At 35.3% G+C, this 6,000-nt stretch overlaps 1 protein-coding gene across 2 annotated transcripts in view; it reads left to right on the top strand.

Moving 5' to 3' along the window:
* Nucleotides 1-3,057: 3,057 nt before the first annotated feature.
* Nucleotides 3,058-6,000, top strand: part of LOC129759466 (fatty acid hydroxylase domain-containing protein 2-like) — a 34,088-nt gene continuing 31,145 nt past the window's right edge. The window contains exon 1 of one of the 2 annotated variants that reach the window (XM_055756933.1): nt 3,058-3,158. The gene's annotated coding sequence lies outside the window, so the exon portion shown is untranslated. Of the gene's footprint in view, nt 3,159-3,985; nt 4,097-6,000 lie in introns of those variants that run through there. The other variant, XM_055756934.1, reaches the window with a different exon arrangement.

The raw sequence follows: 6,000 nt of genomic DNA, 5'->3' as shown, positions 1-6,000 counted from the left end.
ACATTAATGATAAAAATGACCAAACAAAAAAAAAACAAAAATGACCCAAATTACAATTCTCTAAACTTTGCTAAATTCACGACAGCGATTTATGCGCAATTATTCGAATAATTCAGTTGATCTTTTTCTTTATTCTTGTAGTCAAGTTTTGTTTGTTCACGTTAATTCATTCCTGAACTAACTTCTTTCAACATTTCCCCAGCTTCTATTTCGGTACACTAGCTTGTTGAATTTTTCTTATTACACCCTTTTTTCAACAATTTCTTATGCTTCAAAACATTAATTTTCGATAAGAATAGAATAAAAATGGAAAAACTCCTCCGTAATATAGTGTGTTTGAAACGTTTTGGAACTTTTAACAGCACACTGCAATCTAGACGACGTTTTTTTCCTGCAGTTTTAAATACTGCTCAGTTGGCTAATGTTTAGGATTATTTTTTTGAACGCAAATCTTCTTCAACCTAGCGATAAGCTGAGAAAGTCTGACATCTTCAACTCCGCGACATCAATTGATGCATTTTGACTTACACAACCTTAGCGGATTTGGTTTAGCTTCAGTTCTGTAGAATACAGAGATTCAAAAAGATAAAAATGTGCGAGAATTATGAGTTCTTTTTAACTATCCAAAAGCCAGATTTTTTTTTGCTGAAAAATTCACAAAATTTTGGTTTTACCTTTAAAACAACAACTTTTCTAAAGTTTTATTACATATAAAGACTCTCTCATAGCTAAAGTTGATTTTTTTGTCAAAATTGTTCTACTATTTCTTAATTGAAATATTTAAACTGTTACCAAAATTTAACTTCTTCCATTTTCGCCGATTTCTTGTCGATTTTTCCCCAAACTCTCCCTTAGACGGGGCTTATATTTCAACTCTTCTACCTAACCAAGTTTATTTTTTTCTCGAAAATCATCTCTGAACAGTTGTAACTTTTAGAAAAACTGTCTATTATTTCTCATGAAGCAAAAAAAAATGTTAACTTAATAAAAAAAAATTGGTGTATGGCCAGTTTTTTCATGTTTTAAGCTTCTTTTAGCTGTAGCTTTTAACAACTGCTCATCAAATAGTTGACATTAATGTGGATTGTCAGATAAACGTGGTTGAAAGCATAGTGAACAAAAAGGTAGGTAAAACAATGATTGGCTAGGTTTTATGTCGATTGAAGTGAACCCCGTCTTAAGGCAGGGTTGGGCTTTAGCGAGTTGATTTAATAGAATAAAGCCAATATTCCAATTCAGCCAATTTCATTCATAATAAGCGATTGAAATAGTATACATAGGGTAAATGTACCCAATCTTGGCCCCTAAGGCATGGTTGACTAGATTTCCCATGATTGTAGTCTTCCTGTAATGTGTACCTTCAAAATTCCTTCGACAAATATGATTGGTTACTAGCCTAAAATGCAGCAAAAATGTGTCTTTGCTTGAAAGCGGTTGATAATTTGAGATAAATCTGCCCAAACTTTTGATTGAAATGCTCCTTATTGTAGCCCCCGCGCCGAATTTTGGCCCTTTATGAGTTCCTTAAATTGGCCGTCTCTAGAATAAACTTGCCTCACTAATACATCAACAGCCCCCACGAATTCATTGAAACTATCCCGGAAGGAATGTTCTGTATTGTTTTCAAAAAGTCGGAAGTACGAAATGTCAATCAACTTTCAGAATTGCTATTTGCATGTAGAATGATAATCTTAGGTAAAAAAGTTTAACTTGTTTATTTCAGTTTTTGTGTATTTAAAATTTCTGTTGTAAGAATGATAATCTAAAACAAACAGGTTTAAAACTATTGCACTGGTTAACATAAATATGTTTATTAATGAAGCAAACAAATCGTTCGCTCGATTTTTAACATGCATTCATGAAAGATCTGTTTCCATTGAAGGTAACAGGTTAACATAAGATAGTAAATGTTCATATTTTTTTTATTCCACTCCCTTAAAAGGTGGACCGACATTTTAAAAACCATTATGACCGAAGCAAGAAGCAAACTAAAGCTTAAGCTAAAGTAAGCGAACGATTCTTTGAATCATAAATGTTTAAAATGTCGCCCTTAGGAATTTTCTAGCAATCGTATGCGTACACTCGGATAGCAAAACAAGACAAACTTTCGCTCACTCCAGCCAGCCTGATAGAAATATATTGCATCTCACTCGTTCGTTTGGGAACTATAGGCAATGGAAGCGAATAGCAAATTCAAAAGCTGGATGAAATAAAGGCTGCATCCCTCTCGCACTCATGCAAAATCATTACCCGAACTAGGCAGCGCTTCCTTCGCATATTCCTTTCCTACAGAGAACAACGTCATCACCTCCTGCTGATGCACAGTGATGTACAATAAAAAACAATCTTGGTCAAAATATTATTTTTGATTTCACATGAAATTAAAAACAATAAAAATTCTAGCTCGTTACAACATAGTATTTCAACATTGCATTGCAGTTATTTTTAATATTAATATTTAGAGTGTCATAATTTGATCTTTAAAACAATTCCTTTCCAAGCGACACATATACAGCAAATGTTCATCTTCAATACAAATCAAATGAAATCAAAATACGGTAAACCGTATTTCCAAATGTGGATTTTTTAGGTATGGATATAGTAACAACATTGAGATCCAAGATATCAATTCGGATCCGGAACCGGTAAATTTATTTATTGAGAGGTGAATTTAATTGAGAATAAAAGTTCTCGAAATTTACCATGAAAGAGCAGCTCAAATTGTAGTATTATAACTATAACTAAGATGCCAAATACGCTTGAGTCGGCTTGAGTGATAAATAAATTGATTATAGTCCAAAATACATTCTTGATATTTTTAAATTATTTCAATCATTCATTTTACTTTCGACCGGCTTTTCAATTTCCAAACCACTGTGCACTAGCGGCCGACGAACGGCCGCCGGCTGCCGACTGCTGCTATGTCGTTTTCACACATACATACATACTTATATTTGTGGAATTGCATGCCAAGATTAGGCAAAAAAAAATGTTTATATTTTCTTCAATTCTACATAGAAAATGTACGTTGTTTGGAGTTAGTTATAATTTTATATTTTTTGCCATGTTTTGCTGTAACCAGTGGTAATTTTTAGTGATTTTTACATAAGGAAGTGTGTTTTGAAAATCAGTACGAAGACGGCAGATGCACTAGCAAGGTAGGTTCATATTAGATTTTTTACGAAGATCATAATTTCATTTGCAGTTTGTCATGCGAAAAAAATATATTACGCAGTCATTTGGATTTAATAGTGGACAAATGCTATGCAGAATGTTGCCATATGCGATTTTCTTTTATGTTTGATTTTTATTCCATTTTCAGACGTATGTTTGACATGAATATCACCAAAATGCATTTTGGCATGCCAAGATAAGGAGCATGCCAAGTTAAGGCTCACTTACCCTAATTGTTTTCATATCGACGTACGATGTTTTGTTTCGTTCATGAACATTTAACATCAAATTTAATCCCCAGGCTATGTTGAGTGGTCCAAAATAAGTCCCTAAGGAATTAAGTTAGGACCTATTTTCGACATGGGTCAAATTGCTATTAAAACAAGTTTTTTTGGTTACAAACTAGTTTTCAAGTATTTTAGCATAGCTGTGAACATGTTTGTATTTGTTAAATTCATCACAGCTTTGCAGAAATCTTCTTGAAAGTAGACTCCTATTATGGCACGTCCTCCTGAAATTAGCTTGATTCGGCCCAAATGTGAAAAATCAAAACTATATTTTCAATTTTCTCTCCTTATTAGCCTAATTCAATGGAATGTAAGGTATGATTAGAATCATAAGAAGTAGCTTTTACTATATTTGTTCAAAATTTTCATGATTAACATGATTTATTAGAGAAACATTGGAAAAAAGCTATAAGGTGGTCCAAAATATGTACCCGGTCCAAAATAGGTCCATTACCCTACACCGTATTCTTATTTAAAACGATGCTTGTTTTCGTTTAAATAAAAGAAATCGTTTAAAAAATATTCATAACAACCGTGCAAAATTCATCGCTTGTTTAAAGTAAAGCGGTTAACTTAAAGTGTGAATTGAACATTTCCAGCCTGCGATGATCTGAGTGAAAGCGGCAAGCTCCAAGGTTTGTTAAGAATACTGTAATCTTCTATGGTTGTTCCAGAATTTCAGGAGAGCCTCCAAGTGGGGCCATTATTCTGTCGGAAAGCTGGAGCTAATTGACCACCCCCAAACGGTTTGAAAGAAAGCTGGAATGGCGTGCTCTTATTTTTGACACGATCGAAAATCGTCTTATTTCGTTCAAAATCATTTCAAAACCTCATTTTGGTGGTACAAGACGCTTGATTCCTACCATTAGGATCTCAATGAAAGGATCGCATCGTGTGCTCGCTCACAAATTTGTACCGTACCAGCGCTTTGTCAATAAATTTGCAAAGTTTTTTCGATCCAACTTTTTTTTTTAAACTGTACCGGCTTTTTATTTGAGATTCTACAAGGAACAAATCTACTTCGCAAGAATCAATATTGACGATTTTAATACATTATTTTTCAGTCCCGAATTTATACTGCTCGTTGTTTAAATTTACTACGAATCACATAAAACAGTTCCAATTCAGTGCTAAATGAAGATGAAAAGAATAGGCAGGTATTGATCGATGGTTGGGTTAGTGACTAAAAGTGGCGAACTTTCAATTTGATACTTCTGGTGCAGACGGCAGTTGTGATTCTGATGAAAGACTTTCAAAAATAATTATGAAGAATAGTATAGAGAATGTTCCATAACGATCGGAAAATTGAACAATGCATTTCACCCGGTTGATGGGTGTTAATAGCTAGGAGGACAGGGCGAATATCGAACAAAAAAAAAAAGTCAACGGATCCACACTGAGTTTGCGCGGTTTCTTGCGAAGCAAACAATATTCTCCTCTTCGACGAACGAACACACGTAGCTACATTGCTACCTTGCTAGCTACCCATCGTGGATGTTGTATTGTGGGTTACAGCTCAAATAAACAGAAAAGAAACAAAAAAATAATAATAATATAACAACCGCTATCGCACACCAGAGCACGAGTCTCGTGTGCTGTGCTGATTTTGTGTAACACCCAAGCGAGTGTCGCAGCTTAATGTTGCTTGTTGAAAAATCCATTGACTGATTTTCACTATTCTGTAGGCTTGAGATTTCAGAAAATTTATCATGAAAATTCTCCGTTTACATGAATTTTGAATTTTATATCTTAGAAAATTTGAGATGTTTTTTGGTGTCACAATCGGCCACAAACGGTGTCGGATGATTGGTCGTCGTCTTTCTCGGTGTCGTCGTCGTCGTTGCTGTTCGATCGACTCGACACAAAACTGGAGGAGAAACCAACGGCATCAGAAAATTATCGCGCCGTTCGCTTTTATAACATTTTTCGCTATTCCTCGTCGCTGTTGTGGCATTTGTTGTTTGTTGCTTGTTACTATCCGGTATAGGTATACAGCTAAGCAGTTGACTGAGTCGAGTTGAGTCGAGTCGAGCTGAAGTTGTTTCGATTCAACCTCATTCGAAGGCTTTCCGCTCTCGGACTGTGACTAAGTTATTTTTTTCTTTCAGCTATAGGTATACTTCACTCAACGTTTCCCTCGTTGTTTTTCGTCCGCGATATTCCTACCTCTAGTTGGCATTATTCACTGGTGGTGGCGCCACCAGCCGGTTGGATGGATGGTTGCGATTTTCTATCGATTATCAGGCGATGGAAAATACTCGTCGCTGCCGTTAAAACGCATTGTGCTGATTGATTATTCATCAATGGCTTTCGATGGAAACGCCCGGTTACTTGTGGACAACTGAAAGATGAACGGAAATGGTTGTGTGTAATTTTTAATTTTTACTTCAGGGACATGAAGATTTGAAGATTTTACATCGTGCTTAAACTCATGTCACGCTTTTGGGGGCTTTTTGATTGGATTAAATCTCCCTCGAATTGAACTTTTTCTTTCCTCACTTTTCTTGTCTGGCAGCATCAGAGTTACGTGCTGGAAGCC

Source organism: Uranotaenia lowii, unplaced genomic scaffold (assembly GCF_029784155.1).
Source record: "Uranotaenia lowii strain MFRU-FL unplaced genomic scaffold, ASM2978415v1 HiC_scaffold_161, whole genome shotgun sequence".
In the NCBI taxonomy this organism is placed as follows: domain Eukaryota; kingdom Metazoa; phylum Arthropoda; class Insecta; order Diptera; family Culicidae; genus Uranotaenia; species Uranotaenia lowii.
The sequence above is the reverse complement of the archived record's forward strand: the minus strand, read 5'-3'. Positions and strand labels throughout refer to the sequence as shown.